Source organism: Alexandromys fortis, unplaced genomic scaffold (assembly GCF_014885135.2).
Source record: "Alexandromys fortis isolate MF-2015 unplaced genomic scaffold, M_Fortis_MF-2015_v1.1 scaffold_2_26212498_36691700, whole genome shotgun sequence".
NCBI lineage: Eukaryota > Metazoa > Chordata > Mammalia > Rodentia > Cricetidae > Alexandromys > Alexandromys fortis.
The window spans coordinates 9,173,319-9,199,644 of NW_026067931.1; positions in this window are offsets into that span (position 1 = coordinate 9,173,319).

Consider the following 26,326-nt stretch of genomic DNA (forward strand, 5'->3'; position numbering starts at 1 on the left):
AGTTGGTGTTCTCAGCAAACACACTGTACATGCACATACACCAAACACATATACAAAACACACAGGATTACAGAGGTGTTATGTTAATGTTATTAATGTTTTATACTTGGGCAGAATATTTTCATTAAAAATCTAAGTTACAATTTAAAGACGCAAATTTTCACTCGTTACTTAGATTTGGGGTAGTTATTTTGGAGACAGGTAAAGCACAGTTTTAATTTTTTTTTCCCTATCCTATGAAAGAATTAGTCTTCAAAAATAGAAAAACAGCGTTAGCATTAAGCATTCTCATCTGTGGGTAGAGGTGTGAACACCTTAATTACATTCACTTCTCTTTGATTATCCCTGTTGTTTAACTAAGCATGGAGACACAGACAAGTGATGTGGGTTTTGCACTTATGCTAATGAAGAAAGTAACCACAGCTGAAAGCACATTTGCATGGGTGAAACTAGTAAAGTCAATGATGTTCTCACACTTCCTGATATGTAGTAAGTGGAGAGTAAATATTAGCTGTGTATTAACTCTTTGTGCTGCTTACGAATTTCTTTGTGAAAATCAGCCTACATATCACAATCCCAGAGATCCTAGACAATTAAAAAGGATCCTAAGAAAGACATACATGGATCTTATGTACAAGGGAAGTAGAAAAAGACGAGACCTTCTGAGTAAATTTGGAGCTCGGAGACCATGAGAGAGGGGTGAAGGGGAGTGAAGAGAAAGGAGGGAAGCAGAGAAAAATGTAGAGTTCAATAAAATCAATAAAAAAATAATAGAAAGATTTAAAAAAATTCTTTGACATCTTTGTTACATTCTTCCATTGTGTTCTATATTGTTGAGACATTCTTAATCTTGTATGTACTACATGACAATTATGATGATTTTATGGTGTAATTATTTTAAATATTTATAATATTAAGTATAACTCTTACCAAAGAAGGTTATTGCTGGGCACTGGTGGTTCATGCCTTTAATCACAGCACTCAGGAGGCAGAGGCAGAGGCAGGTAGAGCCCTTGTGAGTTTGAGGCCAGCCTGGTCTACAAGCTCAAAGCTACAGAGAAACCCTGTCTCAAAAAAAATGAATAAACAAACAAATAAATCAATATTGAGAAGCCATTATCCAGTGGATGTGAATAAGTTATGAAACAATATCTGTTTTGATTGGTTTAAACGCCTGGGCTGATCTCTATGACTGGAACAAGGGCACAGAAAAAGAATGCGAACAGGGAACACCTAGAAAGTCTCTGAGAGGACAAATGAATAAGACCATTTAAGAATGGAAAATACCTAGTTATTAGTGATCAATTCGGTACGACATTTTTATTCAAATCTAAAAGTGACCTCACACACATTCCCAAGCATTTTTATTCAACTTTCATAGTACAGACATATTCCACATTTGAGTAAACACGGAGCAAAAAGAAGGTAATATTAGCAGCGTGATGCTTACTACAATAGAAAGAGAAAGTAGGAGGAGATGGCCTTCAAAACGGAAGGAAATTGCTAGCAGACATCGTTCATGTATGTTGGAGTCTCAGGGCATAGGTACAGTGCAAGCTAATTGTAAGAAGTATATGATGGGGTGAGAATGTTGGATATATCTTTTTAGTTGTCTATTTATAAACTATGCACTTTTCAAAAGTATTACTGTTTTATTTCTTTACCATTGCTCTTGGCTTAATACGTATTACTGCCTAGTTAATAAGTCTAATTGTTGTAATTGTGGGGACATAACAGCCAGTGCTAACCTTAGAGCACTGTGCTATTAACTGCCCAGAAATAAGCCACTCTATCCCAGTCTTTAGAGTGTTCAGACCTGAATAATTTATACAATTCCCCTGCAATGCTTAAAGAACTTTTAATATGGGGCCAGGCATCCTTAAGGACTGTTAACCTATGCTCTGAAATGCCCGAGAGATCCTAGTGACCTGGAAGTGAGTTAAGAATAAGATAATGGCAGTTTCCCACTTTCCCCTCCACTAGATTCAGGGTAACTGGAATTATGTTTAGGTCCTTGATCCACTTGGAGTTTAGTTTTGTGCAGGGTAATAGATATGGTTCTATTTACATTCTTCTATAGGGAGCCATCCAGTTATGTCAGCACCATTTGTTTAAGATGTTTTCTTTTTACCACTGTATATTTTTATCTTATTTGTCATAATCAGGTGTTCATAGTTGTATAGCTTTATGTTTGAGTCTTAAACTCAATTCCATTGATCTATTGCCTGTTTGAGGCAATATCATGTTGTTTTTATTAGTATAGCTCTGTAGAAGAGCTTGAGATCAGGGATGGTGATAGTTCCAGTGGTTCTCTTATAGTAAAGGACTAATTTAGCTATTTTGGTTTGTTTTGTTTTGTTTTGTTTTTCCATATGAAGTTGAGGACTGTCATTTCAAGGTCTGTAAAGAATTGTGTTGAAATTTTGGTGGAAACTGCATCAAATCTGTAGATTGCTTTTGGTAAGATGGCAACTTTTACTATGTTAATCCTGCTGACCATGAGCAAGGGAGATGTTTCCATCTTTTGTTATCTTCAATTTCTATCTTCAAAGACTTGAAATACTCATCTTACAAGTCTTTCATTTCCTTTGTTAGAGTTACCCTAAGGTATTTTATACTGTTTGTGGCTATTGTTTCCCTAATTTCTTTCTCAGCGCTTTTATCATTTGTATACCAAAGGGCTACTGTATCTTTATACTTAATTTTGTATCCCACCACTTCCCTAAAGATTTTAACAGTTGTAGGAGTTCCCCAGTAGGATTTTTGGTAACCCTTATGTATTTTATCACATCATATGCAAACAGTGATACTTTGACATTTTTTTCTAAATTGTATCCCCTTTACCTCCTTTGTTGTCTTATTGCTCTCGCTAGAACTTAAAGTACTTTATTGAATAGATATAGAGAAAGTGAACAGCCATGATTTTCTCCTGATTTTAGTGAAAGTGCTTTGAGTTTCTCTCCATTTAATTTGATGATGGCTGTCTTGATTTATGTCTTTTATTATGTATAGGTATGTTCATTGTATCCCTGATTTCTCTAATATTTTTATATAAAGGAGTGTTGAATTTCTTCAAGGACTTTTCCAGCATTTAATGAGATGATCATGTGTTTTTTCTTTCAGTTTTAATACACAAAGGATTAAATTGACAGATTATATATGTTAAACAATTACTGCACCACTAGGATGAAGTGTAGTTGATTATGGTGGGAAATCTTTTTGATATGTTCTTGGATTCTCTTTGCCAATATTTTGTTGAGTGTTTTTGCATCAATGTTCATGAAATTCTCTAAATTTCTTGGCTTCAGGATGGAAGTCCAGAATGGAAAATGAGTTGCTGTAGGGAGAGACTGTATTTTGTTTTCATAGAAAATGAAAAAATGTGGCTTACTTCCAGGTTAATAGAGATTAGATATGACCTCCAGAGGACCTTGAATAGAGGCATGGGTGAGGAAACCAAAGAGAGATGACTTGTAAGCTAATATCTCTGCATAGAAACAGCTCAAAGACGATATGAGACATGATAAAACTTGTTGGCTACAAAGTCCTCATGACTTATTGTTACAAGCCATTCTTTCATAAGACACTGATAGAAGTTTATATTATAGTTTATACCTATAAAGTTGACAGATATTTTGCTGGGATTTTCCTTTTTATAAACATAAAAAAGAATGCTTTCTAGAAATGGTATAACCTTGACCCTATTGAACTTTAAACCATTCTTTTCATATTCTTTCTATGTGATCTTCATTAGGCATATAACCATCACATGCTGATCTTCATCTATACCTTATGTTTTTTCTTAATTCTCTTTCATGATTTTGATAGCAATACGGCAAAAAATACATAAGACTGAAACACATTTCTCTAGTTTTTCATATAAGTACCATTGCTATTTTCATCATGCTATTACAATATAAAATACTTTCTCACTTCCCAAATAATTGATTTGTGAATCACTAGACTACATCCCACTCATCATAAGTGGGAGGCTTCTATTTAAATGAAATAAATTGCAGCAAAATGGCAGTTATTTTCCTTTCATATATATAAATATTTTGACTTTCATTCAATCTTTGAATCAATTAAATTGAAAAGCAACTAATGTTTCAAACACCTTTTCATATATTTTTCATCCAAGCCAATGTTTTGACATTTGCTGGTAATATTCAGCTAGCAGCATCTCAAAAATTCCTTTGAAATTGAGATCCAATAATATTTTGGAGGTCTTTCCAAGCCATATTTTAAAATTACTCCCTTTTATACATTGGTTTTATTAAAAGTGAATTTCTTAGGTCATAATAAAGAAAAAGTGACAGACTTAAAATGACTTACATATGCAAGATATTCTCTCTAGCTGTAACTATCATTGTAATTTCCCAACAGAATTTGAAGAAAAATTATTAATACAAGGGACACACGAAATGAATCAGCCAGCAAGAGCTCATGCCATGTAAGTCTGAAATCCATAGCTCCTGAACAGAACTCAGGAAGGAGCGTGTGGACTCAACACACATTCTCTGAGCCACACTCATAACATAGAGTATGTACACACCTACATACCAAAACTGAACATATGTAATAAAACATTTTATTTATTTTTTTAGTTTTATTTTTATACTTTTGCTTTTTCGAGACAGGGTTTATCTGTGTAGCATTGGACCCTACCCCTGACAGTAGCTCTGTAGACCAAGCTGGCCTCGAACTCATAGAGATCCTCCTGCATCTTCTTCCCAAGTGCTGGGATTACAGGCATGCATCACCACCACCTAGCTATTCCTTTTTAAATTTTTTATTACTTTTGTAATAAAACATTTTAAATGCGAAGAAAAAAGTACACAACATAAAGACAAACATGTCTTATTTATATAAATTAAAAATGTCATACTATTCATTTATTAGCATTTGCATTGAAAAAAAAATAATTTGGGATGCTGGAGAGACGGCTCAGCAGTTAAGATCAATTAATTGTTTGTGCAATAGGTTCAGTTTCCAGCACCCTCACTTAGAGATTAACTACTAGTTTTAATCCCAGTATTTGAATGACTAATGACCTTTCCTAAATTTTAAGAAAATCTATAACTATACAATGCATATACATACATTCAGCCACACACATGTACAAAAATATATAAGTAAATATTTATAAAGCAATACTGTATTATACATTCAAAATTAGAAAATGATTTATTTATCTCTGTGTTATCTATCTGTCTGTCTGTCTGCATATCATCTATCCATCCATCCATGCTTCTGTCATCTCTGTTAATTCTGTGGCCAATATATTAAGATAACTTTTATGTCATGTTCTATATATTTTAAATTACATACCTTTTATATAGAGAGAGATATTCACAGATACCTGATCATATCACAAATTTATATAATATAAATTGTAAGACTTTACTAAATTGAATTTTTTATGAGGTGTCTATTTACCCCCTTCACTCTCAGCAAAAGACAAAAAAATGATATGAACAATATGTCTCTAAAGACACTGGCTTCTTAGCAGCAAATTCGCTTCAGCCACTACTTCCTTCATTAAGCTTTTTGGGATTTGCTATTCTCAAAAACCATGTATCTGGCATTTGCAATTGCCAATAATATATTAGTTATTATTCTTTCATGCCTGCTATTTCAAAGTACTTTTTTGTTGGTCCCCAACTGTCTGTATGCTTTTGTTTGTTTGATTTGTTTTTCCTTAATTACCAGTTTGTGATTACATAGAGAGATAATAAAAACTGTAGATGGTGGGATTTAATAGAGGCAAGTAAGATCACTGGGGGCAGGCACTTGAATAAAATATATTTAGACTTGTCCTTCTCTACTTACTGACTTTCACAAGGACAGCATCTCCTTCCTTCTCCCACTATGTTCTACGGCTTTGCCATAGTCCCAAAAGCATGGGACCTGACTGCAATCTCTGAAACAATGAGCCAGATTGAATCTTTCTTCTTCTAAGTTAATTAAGTTAATTGTCTCAGGTCATCGTAGTGGCAGGAAGCCAATTAACACAGTGATCATGTTTGAGCAGATGTAGCTTTTTCTTTTAATTTGTTTTCAATTTATTTTATTTTATGCTTATAAGTGCTGTTCTTCCATGTAAGCTTGGGCCCCATGTACATGTCTGGTGCTTGCAAAGTTCAGATAAGGGATTCATATTGAAACTGTAGTTGCCCATGATAGTAAAAATATTAATATATATTGGTCTAATATGTACAACGGCCAGAGAATTTGGAATGGATATAATGGTGTTTGTTTTTTTTTTTCTCTGACGCAATGTTTGTTTCATATCCTTATTGATCAAACCAGTATGGTCAATGCTATACCTAGAAGAACCATACTTTCATCAAACAAATATGCTTGAATGCCAAATGTAGGCCATTTTCCAGACCAGACTTTGTAAGGGAGTATAGCTTGGGGACAATGAGGCTGCAGAGAGCTGATGACTATGGAATAATTGAGATGCAGAACATGGGAATAAAACTACAAAATAAAGAAAGGAGTAAAAATCTCATTTTAACCATTGCCCTTTTTCCTCTTTTATATATAATTCCCTCTTTTAAAGTATCATCAAACTAACAAAAGAAAACAATTGAAATTTGTTACCTTTTATGACAATCATCACGGGAGTTTCTTCTTTTCAAACACATGGTTTGATAAATCACTTAAAAAGAAGATACTATTCATTTAAAATATAGAATTTCAAATTTATGTCATTTCTTGGTGTTTTAATTCCAGAGATACAAGAAAACCAAGAGCTGGGGAAGTATGAAAATGGAATATTCAGCCCTAGATTTATACAATCCACTAGAAAAAGACTTTGTACTTAATTTATTTACCTGAGAGTGTAAAATGTCACTGCTTTGCTCCCTTTGTCAGCATGATCAATGAATAACCGTTTAATGGCATGAGGGCTTAACAGTAGGAGAAGAATTATGAGCTTTCTGTAGCTGAACTACAGGCCGACCATTACTCACCCATTTTAGATATTCATATGAGTCTCTTTGCTGTGAGGATATGCATGGCAGATGCCCAGGGATGACGGTATGTGTGCATAAATCAGAATGCTACTGTGCATATTTTAATTAGACAGAAATTGTTCAATAAAAGAAAATATGGATGACAAAAACTCCAATTTGATGTAATGTATCAGTACATAGAAAAAAATTTACTATTTTTTATAATTGTTTATCTTTTGTTCCAATTTATTTTTTTTCTTTTCTTCATTTCTTGCAAAATTTATGTATTACATAGACTTATAAGTACTGTTTAAGAAGACTATAGAAGGAAAATTGATCAGTTCTGTCTTAAAACTACACATAGAACTACAGTCAACTAAGGGTGATGGAAGTGGGAAAAATATTATTTCACAGGGAAGAGCATATCAGTTGGTTATCCAATGCCAAATGAAAACATATATTACATAAATATATATGTGTGTGTCATATTTATATAACATATATTACAACACATATATTCTATGATAACAATTATTGAAAAACAGGAAAAATTTAATAGCATGTATTATATCATATATGTTATATTACACAAATATACTACATATATTTATAATCAAAGCATATATATATTAAACAAATATGACCATGAATTTGAAATATAGGAAGGGGATTGTACATTGGAGAGATTGGAGGGAGGAATGGGAATTTTAAAATGCTATAATTATTATAATATTATAATGTCAAAAAGTAAAAAACAACAGGCAAATATAAAATGAAACCTCTCAGACAATGTGAATGTTCACATAATTTTAGCACTTAAACAGGTTACTTTTAATGCAGGAAGCAGGATTTATAGCTATATACTAGAGATCACACATTTGCTTTTAATAGACTGAAAAATAAGAGTACTTGAATCCATGCCCAGACATGCTACAGTATGCTAACCTTCTTCTGGCCTTGAAACAAAATTGGGTTGTTGGTTTTTATTTAAAAAAGATGACTTAAGGATTTCCTTGCTGTTTGATAGATGAAGGGATTTATGAGAAGAATATGAATAGTTCAGCTGCCATCCAGGGGTAGTTGAAAAGTCCTCTAAAATACTAAAAGTTCATGTTCTGGGAATTGAATACACCTATCCTGAATGTGGTTTCTTGCTTCTTTGTTCATTCAGAAAAACAGAAAGTCAGTCAGTATATGCTCTTCATTGTTTTGTTTGTTGTTTGCTTAAGAAGATGTTATAACTATTTTTAAGGAACCACTGACCTTTTTAGAAATCACCCTATATATGGAGACCCTATATACTCTACAAACCAAAAAGATTATAGGTTACCCACTATCGTTTTAACAGTAAAATTGTATTTAGCTAAGATATGTTCATTGCTGTTTAAAATATGTTATTACCTACAGGTTACAGTATAGTACAAAACTAAATTTTAAATGCATTGGGAAATCAAAGTCCCTTTACCTTAATTTGATAAAATACTTATGGAGGTGGTTTGCAATCAGACCACTGATATCTTTAAGATACATCTAAAATAAGAGTAATGCCATATGCATATATTTTAGATATTTTACATGTTTTTATTGTTTTGATCTGTTATTAATGTATACATACATAGAGACAAATATGTCTCTCTACATATTAATGTTGACTGGTTTGTTTAATACATATCATGAAAAATAATCGAGGTGAAGCTGAAGACTAAGAAATAAGATAGATGATCTGACCAGGTAAGAGGAAGGACAGAGTTCTGAAAACTAACAAGCAAACAAAAGATTAAACAAAAAGAAAGAAACAAGTTAATCACAGGAGACTCAGTATGCTTCTGTGACCCCTCCAACCAAGGCATCATTGCCTTTTCCCTGATCAAACTTCTCAGCTTTATTGGTAGTTATATATTTTTATATCTATCTAGTGAATCTAATTTCAACAGACATACCTATGGGTATAGATAGGTTCTAAGAAAATCTCCATCTCTCCTATGAAGCAGACTTCCCTAGACACCCCTCAGTATAAACAGGGTAAGAAGAAATAAAATATTATGACTTAGAAGTCCAGATCTGAGAGGCAACTTTTGCCTTGTCTATTAGTTCACTGTACCCTATATTCTGGAGTTTCCCTTCATTTGCGTTACACGGGCTGACATTAGCCTTGACTACCCAAATCCCATGTCCTTGTCTGAATGCTTCTTATTCAGATGCAGAACTAAGATCCCCATGGTTGGGATCAGAATGAAATCAAGACAAGGCATCTCTTCTTATCCTTATATTAATTTTGTTGTTTTAGGTCATTCCATCTGGATTAACAAATTACATGAATGTATGGTTGATAACAAAATCAAGAAAATTGCTAAATTGGCAACAATGGTTCTGCTGCAGTAAAGGATGCTCCTTCAATTAGAAAAAAACTGAAGCATCTCAAACACTGCAATCATTCATTGCTAAAGTTTCATTGCTGGTCTGCAAGGATATGGCTCAACCAATAAACACCCCTGCCTCAAGCTTGACAACCAGAGACCCCTGCTGAGGGTCCCATGGTAGAAGATTATAACATTTATGCATGTGTTATAGTACGAGCACACACAAAAACACACATGTACACACTTAAACATCAATTAATTAAATAAAAATATTATTTCAGGGTCTAACAAGTAGTTAGGTGGGTAAAGTGCTTGATACAGAAGCCTGAGCCCTAGGATTTAGATCCCTAACCCCAACCTAAATCATGGCAGCCTGCTGATAATAACAGTGCACCAGAGTTGCAGACAGGGGACTTCTGGGAAAAGCTGGCTAGATAGACTAACCAAATAGGTGAGTTCAAGGTTCAAGGAAGAGACCCTGCATCAACACATAATGTGGAAAATGATTTTAAAAGGCAGTCTATATCAATTTCTATTCCCCATGCTCACACATTTGTATGCACACCTACTATAACCATGTCCACTTACCCACACACAATTTTACATAAACATACATACATGCACATACTATATGTATAGAAACATATAATAAAACTTTATTGCAAAATATACTGTCATTATTTGTTTAAATGTACATATTGGGCATCTCAGCTTCACTGAAGTCCTTATAAACTGTACAAAAGAATTCTTACATGGAGATAGAAATTTTAATCTAAGCAACAAAGAAATCAAGTCTTCTATAGAAAAGGCAGTTTCAATCTGAGAATGCTAAGGCATGCCTCTGACATCTACGTAGGTTATTTGAATTTCAATCGCAAATAATTCACTGAGGAAGAATTCAAATTACTCAAATTGATGAGATTTTCAAACCTTATTATCCATAAGGACTGGACAAAGATGTAAATAGCTTCTGTTCCCATATAGAAAAATTATTTAATTCACTAAATCATAAATTGTTGCACTGACTTGGACACCAGAAGTTGAGAACCATCAAACCTTATATTGTTTTCGTTAAACCATCATTTATCAAATGCACATGTGAAAAATTCTTGATTTTTTAATTTGATTTTCTTGTGTCTCATAAGTGCACAGTGAGAACAAATGAGGTAGGCTAATAGATTGGTTTTGGATTTCTTGAAATACACATCCTATATGTATGCTATGAATTGTGTTGAGAGATGGATTTTGAGAACCTGGAATCCTAAATTGCAACTGTGTAACATGCTGCAACATAATTTCTTGGAAACTTTTCTTTCCTCCCCTTGCCTGGAGCCAACATTGCCCAATATGTTTTCAGTCTGACATAGTTATGAAGTTTGGGGACACATTGGAAAAAGAAACAGAACTTCTCAGCCAGATGACTCCATATTAAAGGAACTTGTATTCGCAGACTAGGTCCCACAAAGCAGCATAATGTGAAGTCCGTTACAAATATGGATGGACTCATGACTTGCAACAGTTCTATAGAAAGCTTAATATTTTAGAGCAAAGCAGGGATACGCATGATCTCATTTCAAGCAGTCTTTCAGCTACTTAGATGAAGATAGGACTATTATTGTATTTTCATCAGTCAGTTAGTAATAAGGAATGGAGTTGATAAGTACATTTATTACATTCTAGGACACAGGGTCCCAGTTGTCAAAGTAGGTGCCGGCAGCAGTCCCAAGCAATAACCATACCATCAGACAAATACCATTAACCTATCAACCATATGGTATAAGCATGGAATTTTATGCAGCTTGTATGATAACACTGTCAATGGCTCCTCGACTTATCTTATATAATAGTTAGCATTTCTAATTGCCAATACCATCAAATGTGTTGGCAATGTTTCAGGACAGAAATAAAAGACCGTCATTACTATGACATTAAAGTGAGGGGGCTAGAGATAAAGATAATGACTGATTAGGAAAAGGGACCTTCTTATTCTTAATATTTCTCAAAATATTTATGCCAGAGGAGTGGTTTTATAGGTCTGTTTGTGAGCATGCACTTAGATATATCTTTCTGTTTTTCATAACACCCTTGCAAAGAGATGGATGGGGGTATCCCACTGTCTATTGTGGGAATCACGCTTTACAGTGTTGTATGAGCACTAACTATCTCATCCAAGAGTGTGCCTCAGGAATAGTGGCTTTCCTGTATGTAGTTCCTGAAGTATTTTGTACGAGGAACTTTGCTTTACTCATCATTGGGTGATAAAAATAAAAAGGAATATACTGTGAATCATAATTACCAAGTATACTTATCAAGCGAGTGCAAGTCATGCCTATCCCCGTAAACATACTAACATAATTAGAGTGGCATATTTCAGGATCATTTTTCATTGGCTTCATTTTTAGCAAAAATCTTCACATATGTTCATGGGATGAGTAAATAAAAGAGGTCTTATTTATTAGACGCTTCCTTAGAAACCGTACCAGAGCATCAGCACAAGACTGTTGGTAAATTAAATCCGATGATTTCTTTCACTGAAACAGCAAGATTCTTAAGAATTACAAAGCAGCCTGGCAGTGGTGAAGTATGCCTTTAATCCCAGCACTTGGGAAGCAGAAGGATTTCTGTGAGTTCAAAGCCAGGCTAATCTACATAGTGTGTTCCAGGACAGGCTTCCAAAGCTACACAGAGAAACCGTGTCTCAAAAAGCTAAAAAATAATTAAAAATAAAAAATTGCAAAGCAGGGGTCTTTCCTGCCTGAAGGTTGGTAGTTTTCAATTACTTTCATCTTTTATGCCAACAAATGTAAAAATATAGCTATAATAAGTAACTGCTATTAATTAAAAAGGGTTTACAAAATAAAAGTATATAATAAAGGAGTAAACTACTGTCCTGGATAGTTGCTAATTTGACACTCCTGGTAATAGGGAACCTCAGTTGAGGAAGTGTCTCTATCAGCTTGGTCTGGGGCCATGTTTCTGACAGCATTTTCTAAATTGCTAATTGATGAAGGAAACCCAGCTCATTGTGGCTAGTGCCACCCATGAAGGCTGGGCCCAGTCTTTATAAGATGACAAGCTGAAAAAGCCAGAGGAAGCAAGCCAGTTAGGGGTTTCCTTTGTGGTCTCTGCTTCAGCTTCTGACTGCAGTTCCTCTTTGGGTTTTTGTCTTGGCTTCCTTTGACAATAGAATGGTGTAAGATGGTATCAACCCTTTCTGCCCCAAGTTGGTTTTGGTCAGTGTTTTATCTCAGCTACAGCAAAGCAAACTAGAACAAGCAGGCTAATAGGATTTTTTTTGAAGGTCTGTTGTCGCTAAGGTAGACATTATGAAAAAAAATATGTTTGAAAAATACCCTGAAATTACTTAAGTCAACATAAGGCAAAGGAGTGTGTTAGACAGATGCAAGTTCTTCCTTCCTGTCCCGTAGGAGAATGAGATGTGACAAACATGTGATCATCAAAAATGATGTATTCAGAAAAAAAATGACTCATATTTGAAATGATATTACAGATATTTTACACAGAGACAACCATGCTTTCATCCCTGGGCTATAGTACCAAGTTTGACATTTATTTTTAGAGCATTTGGACAACAATAGATTTTTTTTTAACAAGGGAATATACTGATATGATAACATTATTTTTTTATAATGACAAATGATCAAAGTGGCAGCCTGATAGAGAATTGATTGAACTGAAACAGAGTTCATGCAAAGAAATTGATTCAAATGTCACATTAATAAAATATTGTGGGAAAAAATAAAAGCTGAAAATATATAATAATTGGAAATGTAGAATCAAGACATTTCAGCAGACGATTTAAAACAATAAAAAATGAAGCAGATGTGGAATCTGCAGCAGAGAAGACCATGGGATTTGTTTGCAGATTCTGATTTGCAAAATGATGAATAGAGGTGCCCTTAAAATTTAAAGGCGAGAGGGAAAAAAATGCTTGTGCAGATGAACAAGATTTTATTGAATATATTGAGTCCAAATCAACAATGGAATGCCCAAGAATGGATTCCAAGTAGACACAAAGGTTTAACTTGGAGAATATCAAACCAAAGACATAAAACCAATGAATCTTTTGAGTTTCCTGTACTAATGACAGTTTAAAAAATTTTGAGGCATCTATAGATAGGGAAGAAACTTGGGATGAGGCAGAATTTTTTTCAATAAAAATAATAAAAAAATAGTTAGCCAATAAGATGCTAGAGCTAATGGGCCAGTGATTTAATTAATACAAGTCTGTGATTATTTTGGCTCTGGGCAGCAAGGACAAACAAGTAGCTCCTTCTACATTTAATGAGTCACACACTACGCAATTTAAAAGGCAGGAATCTGTGACCTGAGAAGTGCAGGTAGTGTATGGATGAGGGAAGACCCTGTCTTCTATCTGAATTCTAAGGACTACCAATACACAGATGATGACTTAAGAGAGTCTGTGAGGAGAAGCAGTTCTGCACAGAAATGCCATTTGTTTTATAATACAGAGATTACAGAAATATATAAAGAGTAGGTTGAAATAGAGGAATCTTGAGATATGTAAGAAATATGACTTTCTCAGACATACAATGAGTAAAAGTTTTACATACACAGTGTATGTGAAAAGATCCTCTGCAAGCAGACTCCTAATCTAGCTTGTCATATGGAAATAATCAAGCCTTTTCTGGTATGTTCTTTCAGTACGAAGGCAGGTATCCAGATGGATCTGCTATTGCTAAGATGCACGAAGAAAATACTTGGCTGAACTACCACCTGGAAAACCAAAAATATACTAGTTTGTGGTTAGAAAAACCTTGTTCAGAGTTAGCATATACTTAATATGCATTAGTAGCCCCCAAAGGTGGGGAAGTAATCCTTATTGTTTACCCCATTTTCTTTTACCACTTGACTTTAGTAAAAATGATTTTGAGTTCAGACATTTAAAAATAGTGGCATGCTGAAAAATGTTAACAAAGTTGATGTAAATTGCTGTAACCTCAAAACATATTACAATGTGAATTTCTGAATATTCTAATTAACTAGATTCAATAATCCTCAGATATGTATGTAGGGGGTGAATTCCTTAGTGATAAGATCTTTGAGGAATGTCTTTAAGTGGCTTTAGTTCTGTGAAAATATCACAAGGTATTCCACACATTGGAAGTTATTCCAATGTACTGAAAGTCAATAAATAATAAACAATAAGGTATGTATTATCAAGAGCTTTTTGCTCTGAAGGGCATGATTATGAAGAGCTTTTCATTCTTCCTATTGTGTGCACCACACATTTATACAGCTGCCAGAGTTATGGGGGTGTCCTAAAGCAAACACTCCTGACTTTGTACAGTGTTGAAAGGGATAGGATGCTTACACTATCTTTTTACCAAGGCTCTCAGATGGACCCTTCTCTCTTTCTTTCTTATTTTCCTTCACTTTGTGTAATGTGTGGGGTGGGAACTGACCCCAGGGACTTGAACATGTTAGACAAGCACTCCACTATTAAACAATTGTTTTCTTCCTTTGTAATTACATACTCCTTTCTTTCCAGGAAATGCAAATGTTAGGGGAAAATGTGACATTTGAGGAAAAGTCTTGTTATTCTATAGCCAATACTACAGTTTTGTAACCCCCATGGTGACTTTAAGTCTATTGATCTTGTTAGCAGCATTTCTCACCATGAGACCTTAATTCTCCTTTGCCTCTCTGGACAATCTCGCCCCTTGCTCTAGCCCTAGAATAATATTTAGAGTGTTGGATTAAATCTGAATGATATTTGATTTCTTTTTCATATATTGACTGAATGTTATATCAAATCAGATATTGGAATGTTCCCAGATATTCTGTGATAGTTAAGGGGTATAAGTTTATATTAAGCTTCTTTTTTAATTTATTTATTTCTTTATTAATTAATTAAAGATTTCTGTCTCTTCCCCACCGCCGCCTCCCCTTCCCCTCTCCCTCCCCCAATCAAGTCCCCCTCCCTCTTCAGCCCAAAGAGCAATCCAAACTGCCTAGGCTCCCACAAAACCAATAGGTGCAGTAGGATCAAAAACCCATTGCCATTGTTCTTGGGGTCTCAGTAGTCCTCATTGTCTGCTATGTTCAGCGAGACCAGTTTTAACCCAGGCTTTAACATCTTATTTATATAATCACTTAACACAGTCGTGTTTCCAGCTAACAATGGCATTTACATAAGACAGTCGTCATCTACATAATCACAGAAGACAGAACATCATTGAAATATTGTTACAGAAATGGAAGATACTGTCACTGAACAACTGATCTTATTTTACATAACCGCTTATTTCATCAAATGACCCTCCAATGCCCGTTGCAGTTGAATTGGATTTAAGTATGTCTGTACATTTTTATTGTTTCATAACAAACATCCATCACATCATTTTTCTCTGTTTTGAAATGGCATAAGTCACAGTTTACCTATCATTTGTGTGCTGCAACTTTGATTTATTATCATCACAAATATGTGGAGAAGCTGAAATACATAGCCGGCTGATAGTCAACACCAGCAACTCAAGTTAAAAATAACATCCTTACATGCAGTGTTTGTTGTTAGCTGCATCTGAGCAGAGGAGGATGGAACATTAACTTCAGCCCCCTCTCCTCTCTGATCCTGGGCTAAGGCTCTCGGATGTAGGGTGATTTTGAACTCCATTAGTCTTGTATGCTCAGGCTGGGAGAAGATTCATTTTCATGCAAGGCCTGCAACTGGTTGCTAATAAAACCTTCCTCTGACAAATAAATGGCCTGTAATATAACCTGCTCCAGGGCAGTGAAATCGCAACCACTCAAATATGATCTGTAGCAAAGCAATATGCAATGTTCTTCCCCCAGCAATCCGGAAAATGCTGCCCAATCCCTTTACTTGTCTGAATTTCTATATTAGTGAGCCAAAAACTACAGATCATCTGCCAAAGGATAGCAAATATTCTTTTGTGATGATTTATACTTTTAAATAAGATAGTTATTAAGCTTAATAAAATACCCTGTTAGAGCAGTGTAAACTAAGTTTGAGATATGTTTATTAAGTGACATGATAAAAACTGAATCAAATAAAGCTAAGAACCCTCATTAGCAGGCCAAAATAAAAAAAAATGACCAATCTCTTTGCTGATTATCTGAGAAGTAAAATAAAACCTTCATTGAAGCAAGTAGCATTGTTTCAAAATATTAATTACAATTGATCAATATATTAAATATAGATTAACGGAGCTTGAGGCAGGAACAGAAGAGATGTTATGCCCAGGGTGTGTAAAAGATTTACATAAAATACATAACTTATCACATTTCCTGTAACTTTATTGTCGGGAATGTAGTGAGGATCAAATGAGATAAAGATTGGAAATTATGTCGCACTTGTGAAGCAATAGCAAAACAATGGGCATTATTTTCACGAAATAGAATATATTCAGTACTTAATACCCAGGGTGTTATATAAATTCCATACCAGCTACAAATCCAGAAGCATTCCATGCAATCATAATTATTGTAGAACATTTGCTGCATTCCTAGTTATAAACAGTAGTGTTCGTCTTTCTACACGGTAAATATTTTTGAATTGCTCTGCTGGTAGCCATTGTTGTTCAGCTTTTTCGTCCTATCATTAAGGTTTTCCTAAGTTCCATGAAGCCTGACAAGGATTCTAAACTTGAATTCAGCTTAAAATTGGTAAAAGTGTAAATTTACTTTCTGACATGTTGAGACAGAATGGTCAAGCCAATGGCAAATGGATACATCATCAACAAAGCAGTGCTTTGTAAATGAAATACAGAAATCAGAGCCGAGTGTGGGGACTCATGCCTGGAATGTTAACATATTTGGTGCTGAAGGATAGAAGAATTAAGATCAGTTTAAGGCTGGCATATATATTCTGTAGCCACGGAATAATATCTTATCTTAATGAAAACAAGGATGTGAAGAATTGGCCAGGGTCCACAACTCCTCTGGTTCCCACAGATCATCTCCTCCTAACCTCCCTCTCCCAATTCATCTCTTTATCCTAACCTCAAATTCAACAATGTTCCTCCTGCTAACCCACCGGTCATGACTCCCAGAAAAGCAGGTATGCTGCCTGCAGATCTCTTCTCTCTTAAATCTCCAGTTTCCTCCAAATCCTATTTCCCAGTATCCCCACCAGCTCTGCTGCAGAACACCTATGGTAGCCTTCCCTGCCTCACTGGTCCCATCTCCTGCGGGTCCCATAAATCTTCCCATCTTCCCATCTAACCTCCCTTACCCCACTCATTGTTTTGCCTCAGACCCCAAATTCCGCAGGCACACCCTGCTAACCCAAGGGCTACTTCTGCCAGAGTAACACGTAGGATGACAGTTGGATCCAAACTTCTCCTTCTGCTCCTGTAGATCCAATCCCAAATCTTATGCCAAGTGTATAGCAGAAAAACTGGTTTAGTCTCTCTGTGTGCTCTCGTCCCATCACCAATGAATCAGAAATGATACTCTCCAGTCTCCCTTACCCCAGCTCATCCCAGTATCCCAGCCTCCAACACCAGTAGGCATTCCCTGTGAACACACTAGCTTGGCAGGCCAGCAAAACAGAAGGTAACTGAAGACCATCACTGTTCTTTCTTTCCTCTAATCTAAACTCAATTCTCCATCCCATCCCTGACTCTGCAACAAAACACCAGATGCAGCCTTCTGTCCCTCTCTGCCCACATTTCCTGTGGGTTCTACAGACCTCCCCCCTCCTAACGTCCTTCTACCTTCTTGCTGCTTTATCCCAGCCACCAATGCAACAGGCACTCCTTACTCACCCATAGATCTATCCTGCCACGAAGAAGATAGGCTGTCTATGGATCATCTCCTCTTTTTCGGTTCCTTAGACTCAATTCCTCCATCTTATCCTCAGCAATACACTAGACCCTCTGTGGTAACCTCTCTTCACAGTCTTCCCCTATTCTAAGAGACAAAACAACAAAATAAGCAGATTCTGATTGAACACTCTGCTCTTCTCCCTCCAGTGAACCCATTCAGACCCATAGGCTATTGTCATTTCTGTCAGCTTCCAATATCCGTGGGCATATTGTACCTGGAACTCCCAGTAGGCACAACTATCAGGTCCAAAGAAAATTTCCTACCAAGCAACATAGGCCATAAATAGCACTATCCAAAAATCCAGATAGGAAATAGAAAACAAGAGCAAAATAGCCATCCGACAAAGACAAATATAGAAATCATCACCTAGTCCTATAATCAGCCCAGTCCCAGAGGATTAGACAGCAGTGTAAAAACATGCTCAATAACAGCCAGGACAATATATCTATCTCCCTTAGAGCCCAACTATCTACCATAGGAGGCTGTGAATATACCAACATGGTTAAAGCACAAGTAAAAGACCTTAAAACTGCCTCTATGAAGATAATAGAGGTCCTAAAAGATAAAATCAAAAAATTCTCCAAAAAAGGAAAGGAAAACACAAACAAAGTGAGGAATTGAACAAAGACCTTAAAGAAACGCAGGAAAACAGAAACAGTGGAGAGTTTGTGGAGTAAGGGGAACACTCATCCATTGTTGGTTGGAATGCAAACTTGTGCAACCACTCTGGAAATCAATGTGGCAGTTTCTCAGGAAACTGGGAGTCAACCTACCTCAAGATCAAGCAATTCCACTCTTGAGAATATATCCAAGAGATTCCCAATCATACTACAAAAGCATTTGTTCAACTATGTTCATAGCAGCACTATTTGTAATAGCCAGAACCTGGAAACAACCTAGGTGCCCTACAATAGAAGAATGGATAAAGAAGGTGTGGCACATATACTTTAGAGTTCTACTCAGCAGTAAAAAACAATGATATCTTGAACTTTGTATGCAAATGGATGGAAATAGAAAACATTATCCTGAGTGAGGTAACCCAGACCCAAAAAGAGGAATATGGTATGTACTCACTCATAAGCAGATCCTAGCCATAAATAAAGGACATTGAGCCTATAGTTTGTGATCCTAGAGAAGCTAAATAAAAAAGTGAACCAAAAGAAAAACATATTTATCCTCCTGAATATTGGAAGTTGAAAAGATCATCAGGCAAAAGTTGGGAGCAGGGCGGTCGGGGTGGATTGGGGGGAAGGGGTGATGGAGAAAGAAAAGGGAGAGGAGATGGTTTGGGGAGAGCTTGGGGGAATGGGATAATTGAGATGGAGGAAGGGTGGATATGGGAACAGGGAGAAGTTATCCTAACCAAGGGAGCCATTTTAGGGTTGGCTAGAGTCTTGGCTCTAGAGGGGTTCCCAGATGGCCAAGGCAATTTCCCCAACTAGTTCCATGGGCAGCAGAGGAGAGGGTGCCTGTACTAACATTATCCTATAGCCACACTGATGAATATCTTGCATATCACCATAGAACCTTCATCTGCCAATGGATGGAGATACAGACAGAGACCCACACTGGAGCACTGGACTGAGCTCCCAAGATCCAAATGAGGAGCAGAAGGAGGGAGAACATGAGCAAGGAAGTCAGGACCGCGAGGGGTACGTCCACCCACTGAGACAATGGTACTGATCTAATGGGAGCTCAGCAAGGCCAGCTGGACTGGGACTGATAGAGTATGTGATCAAACTGGACTCTCTGAATGTGGCTGATAATGAGGGCTGACTGAGAAGCCAAGGACAATGGCACTGAGTTTTGATTCTACTGCATGGACTAGCCTTGTGGAAGACTAGTCTGTTTAGATGCTCACCTTCCTAGACCAGGATGGAGGGGGGAGGACCTTGGACTTCCCACAGGGCAGAGAACCCTGACTGCTCTTAGGACTGGAGAAGGAGGGGGAGAGGGAGTATGGAGAGTGGGAGGGAAATGGGAGGAGGGGAGGAGGTGGAAATTTTTAATAAATAAATTAATCTAAAAAGAAAAAAATAAAATAAAAACAATTCATCTTTTTCTTCCCGATTCATCATTAACCAGCCTCACAAAGAAACCACTGATTCTCCTGAAGACTTTCAAAGTAAAAGTCATAAAGTTTTGATCCTTGATGTTCACACTAACCTATTCCTATTAGTAAATGTGTCTTTCTAACCATCTGTTTAGTCATTGTATTTATTTTTTATGTTTCACTGGGGAGTATTAAGAGAGAAACAACTGGATAATAACTGAAACCCTGCTGTGCTCAATTAATCAATTTTATTGGAAAAAAGATTGTCTCATTGTAGTGGAATTTCTAATTCATCTTAATAATAAAAATCTGGAGTCAGATATTAGGGGCTGAAACCTGAAAGATCAGAGAAAGAGAACAGTCATCCACTAGAGTTCTTACCTCTAAGACCAAATGGGATATCCTGTCTCTACAAGTCCTCATAGTGAATTTCTTGAGCTTCTTTTTCTGCTAGCCTTACATTCTTCTCTTTCTTCAGCTTTATCCATTCCTGCCTCCGCCTTCCTAGTGCTGCGATTAAAGGCACGGGACTGTCAAGTACTGGGATTAAGGGTGTGAGCCATCACCACTTAGCTCTGTTTCTCTTTGAGACTGGATCCATTTGTGTAGCTCAAGGCGGCCTTGAACTCACAGACATCCAGAACCCTTGTCTCCCAAGTGCTGGGATGAAAGGTGTGTGCCACCCCTGCCTGAACTCGGTGGCTAACTAGTGGCTTAGCTCTGCACTCTGATCTTCAGGCAGATTTCTCTGTTAGATCACAGATAAAATATCACCATATCTAATACTTATCAGTAGATTTTTGTGTATGTGGGATGCAGAATTACGCACATAAAAACAAGCAGCGTTGTAATTGAAGCATTTTCTCAATACACGTCAGTTTCTATAGTAACAAGTGGATGATACATTTGATGACATTGTGGTAAATGTCCAAGTTTCCTACAGGAAGCTCTTATAAGGAAAAGGCTGAAACCAGTAATTTGTGGTTTACCACATTTCACACACACGGTTTGAATGACTATACTAATAATTTTCATCTGTTGAGCAGTAGGTCTTTTACTTTCCTATTTATCTAAATATAAAACACATGCACATATGAAGCCGTACTTTTGCCATTCCATACATAGGAATACAATTTTCACAGTAAGAGGAAATCAGTTTTGCACACATACATTTAAACCTTTAGCTAGTCACAACATGTTCTTTATTGATAGGTATACTTAGGCTCTAGTTGAGAGCAGATATCATTAGTATATTACCAAGCCACACAATTAGTAACTTTGGAAGAAGTAACTTACAGTATTTTATTTTTTAGGTTTAAATGACAGGTCTTATTTAAAAACGAAGGTCCTGAGCTGTGTGCTAAAGTTGCTAAAATTCATGTAAGGATATTCACTATATGGGCCCATGCACTATATATGGCCTGTTGAGATTTTTTTGTAGCCCTTATTTTACTTTTTTCATACATAAAATTTGTATAAGGAGATCACTATCAGAGGCCTAGCATCTTATAAATGTAAGAATTGTGGTAAGGTGAATAATACATCATGAACTAACCTAAATTGCTAATGGCTTTGAACAGAAAGCTTACATGTAGGCTTCTGTTTACTCTTGTTCATAACAAAAGAGTTGGATGAACCAGACTTTTAATGCTCTTTACAATCTATCGTCTTTTCTACTCTGCCCTTTATCATAATGCAAATACTGGCTTTTATTCTCTCTTTATATTCAGGTAGGAGCAAAGCATTTTTTCTTTTTTCTTTTAAAAGCTGACAGGCACAACTCTATAGACTGATTATATGCAGGGTCACATTCAATGTTAATTTTAAAGTGGTAAAAATCAATTACCAAATTCATTATTTCATATACTTATCTAAACTATGTGGTTTTTTAAACCTTAGTAAGGGAAAAGATGATTTATCACTGTGGAGGAAGATAAACTACTTCCCTGGGTACTGTTGCCCCTAGTGTGAATCAGACAGTGCTTGAATAAAATATTCTACAATTCTAGACTCCACTTTGAATAAATATTCTTTTTTTGCAAAATATAAGAGGCACCTATAGTTATGTTCAACAGCTTTTAGTAAGTGCATTAAATCTCCCCAAATCCATTGATTAACCATCATTCAAAGATTCTCTGATGACTGCAGACATAAGTCCCTGTTCATTAAATGTCTCACAAATCACAGAAAGCAAAATGAAAATGAACTGATAGCATCTACTTCTCTTGGCCTTGACTTCAGCTATTATGTGAACATTAGGTTTTCATTCCTTGCCTAGTTGACACACTGGAAAATGCAAATGATCTTTGACAGTACAGCCTCCTTCTCCACTAGCTTCTCCTGTGTAAATATGAAGAAACTGTGAAAGGAAGGTTCCTCATCAGAGCAACAGACTGAGCTCCCAAGGTCCAGTTGAACCAGTTGAAAAGCAGAAGGAGGGAGAAGACAAGCAAGGAAATCAGGACCATGACGGGTTGGTCCACCCACTGAGGCTGTGTGCCTGTTCTAAAGGGAGCTCACCAAATCCAGCTGGGCTGTGACTGAACCAGCATGTGATTAGACCCGACTCTCTGAATGAGGCTGACTGGGAAGCCTTTGATAAAGGCACTAGGACTTGTTTCTACTGCATGTACTGGCTTTTTGGGATCCTAGTCTATTTGGATGCACAGTTTCCTAGGCCTGAATGTAGCAGGGAGGGCCTTGGACTTCCCACAGGTCAGGGTGCCCTGCCCTCTCTTAGGGATGGAGGAGGAGGGAAGAGGGTGAATGGGGGAGGGGAATGGAAGGAGGGAAGGAAGTGTAAATTTTTGAATGGAAAAATAAAGAAAATGAAGAAAAAAACAGAAAGAAACTCCAAGTTCATCACCCATTTAGCCATTCAAGCAGGTGCCTAGAGCTCCCTGGATACAGGTTCCTTAACTTTAGTTTTAAGACTTTAACTAAGATGTTAATACATAGATTAATCTATGAGTATTACAAAAAGCATCTTTGAAAGAGACATTTCAGAAATGTCACAGGAAGAAACAGGAAAGCGACTCAAGCTACCTTTCTCATAGATGTCAAGACATTTGTTAAGCTAAGGAAGAAAGCACTAATGCACCCAGCAGCCCAAACACAAATATTGCAATAGTAAAAAAGTTTGTGGGAGCAACCAACAAATATTTGACTGGATTTACTTTTCACTCCCTGAAATGGAATTTATACCTAACATGACTGGTGTGGCCAAGAACCTGGGCCTAGATTGGTCAGGGATGTAGGTGAAATCCAAAGGAACATAGAAATAAAATGACTCTTAATGTCATTCTGTTCAAATAAGCTTCCTCCCACAGAAGATGGGAACAAAATCAAAGACCTACAATGAGACAATGGGCAGAGAGTGAAAAAATTGGAACAGTCATTCCTAAATGGGAATTTTCCATAAAATCCCTCCCCTCAGGGCACAGGAAGTCCTTTAGAAGAGGGGGCAAAATGATTATAAGAGTCAGAGGGGATGGAGAACAGCAAGGGAATAAGGCTTTTCTAGCACAATAGGACCAATACAGATATGAACTCACAGAGACTATGGCAGCATGCACCGGCCTGCAAAGGCCCACAACAGATGGGGGGCATCTCAACTAAACCACCACAAATTTGGCTCATTTACCCAATGAAATAAAGCTCAGTTGTTAAGAAAAAAGAAGTGTGCAGTTAAGTAGAAACACCTGGAAATAATCACTCCGTGTGAGCTAAGTCTGACCCCAAAATACAACCGTTAGAAATTTTCTTTCCTTTGTTGATACTAGCTTTGAATCTTATAGATAGACATATATAATTTTGGACGCACACAGATAGTAGGAAATTATTAAGGTGCCAATAAAAGATAGAACACAGTACCCCTACTAGACCACAGGCTAACGAAGCACCTAAGGTCAAGAATGGGTGATATTTATTAGAGCTATTGGCCAGTACAATTCAAACACCCAAAATTTTCAGAGTCTTTGCATTTCTCTTTGTTTCCCTCCTTAACTTGGTGAAGATCTAGCATAGTGAAGCCACAGAACACACACACACACACACACACACAATCAGTTTGGTATTGACCTGGAAGCTTCATCTCAGCTGGTTAGCTTTCAGAGTGCTGCAAAGTGCTAAGTATGCTACCAGAAAAGAAAAGTCAACATCAGACTTTCCCAAATGTGAACCATAAGGGGTGCAAGAATGACATTCATGAAAATATCTCTGTCAGCACAATAAATGTACAAATGGCATAAGAGTAACTATCTTCTTTCTGGATAGATATAAGGCTTGCTTGACAAGACCGTTACTGGACCAAGGAACCTGTGGAAGACAGGACAGAGACCCTATGGGAGAACCTACTTCTTGTAGTCAAGTAATGGTACATAGAACTAAGCTAATCTTTAATGACTTACCATATCCATATATTAGTGTATCCCAAACCTCAGAAGAGAAACCTGTTTTGCAGAACATGATGGTTAACAGAGACCCATATCTCATCATGATACAGAGCAAAGTGACTATGAAGGCTCAGCCCTCAATGGGACATGAATCCATATCCTCTTCTTCCAAGGATCATGGCTGATTGTAGAAGATAATCAGGAAATATTGTTAGAGGCTGTGACAGTGGATGATTATAAGTAAGCAATATTGTCTTAAGAAAATAGTTTGCACTTATGGACTTACCATGGTTTGTAACAGTGTTCACAAGATTTGTGTGCAAATTCAAGCCATTAAAAATCCCATATGGAGGGAAAAGGTAGAAATGAGTTCCAAAACTTGCTGAGGGATTGCTGATAAGTGGTAGCTGCCCTTGATAGGAGAGTTAGCTTTTATAGAGTGTGTCCCTTGGTTGGTTAATATTGGAAAATGATTTTAACTAGACAAAGACGTGTTATATTTGTTATGCTGCGGAATATGACTTTAATTGTGTAAACTTGTGTTACATTTGTTTCTGCTGCCTTTATCAATGATGTACTTTTGTTTATGCTGTCTTTGTTTAATTTTGTAAAGACGTGCTGCATTTGTTTCACCTTTCCCCACTAAGGCACCTGATTGGTCCAACAAAGAGCTGATCAGCCAATAGCTCAGCAGGAAACAAGGATAGGTGGGATTGGCAGACAAAGTGATAAATGGGAGAAGAAAACTAGGCTTGAAAGAGAGAACGAGAAAAGGAGGAGAGAAGGAAGAGAAAGTGAGGGACACACCCAGAGCAAGAAACCAGGCTTAGGTGCCAGATAAACAGACATAGAGAAATAGTGAAAGTAAGATATACAGAAGTAAGAAAGGTAACAAACTCCAAGGAATAAAGAAGATAAAGAGAAGCAGGTTATCTTAAGTTAAAAGAACTAGTTATAAAGGCGCCTAAGATAAGATGACCATTCAAAAACTAATATATTGCTGTGTCATGATTTGGGAGCTGGGTAGTGACTCTAAAAGAAAAAGCCTAGAATATAGCATCATCCAGTGGGTGGTCACATATCTAAGATTATGCAGGTAGCATTACCGCAACTGGATTTTTTTTTTGTTGTTTTGTTTTGTTTTTAAAATAAGGACACAAAGTTGAAGCACAATTAAATGAAAACTCAGGATTAGAAATTGGGGTTCAACCTGAAGATCGGTAAAACAAAACAGCCATCCACTAGCTCATACCTTGACATCAGTCTGAAATGGTGATCCCATCTCTTGGAATCTCAGAAGAAGACTGCACCTGAGAGCTGTATTCATCTGTTTTATATTCTGCTCTAGGGCTGGGTTTAAAAGAGTGCATCAACATCATTAAAGGCATGCACTGTCTGATTTCTATGGCAACTATGGTGGCTACTGAGATTAAAAGTGTATGTCATTGTGACTACTGGATTAAAGGTATATATTACCATAATCTGGTCTGGAGGGCTGGCCAGTGGGACTGCTTTACTGTCAGATCTTCAGGCAGTCTTTATTTTTTAGAATACAGTTGAAATGCACATAACGTTGGGTGGGTTTGGACTAAGAGGTGGATGGGGGAATGGGATGCATAAGTTCAAAAATGATGTGTGAGATTCTTTTTTTTTTTCTTTTTCTTTTTTTTTTATTGAGAATAAGAAAAAAAAGTTTCCGCCTCCTCCCAGCCTTTCATTTCC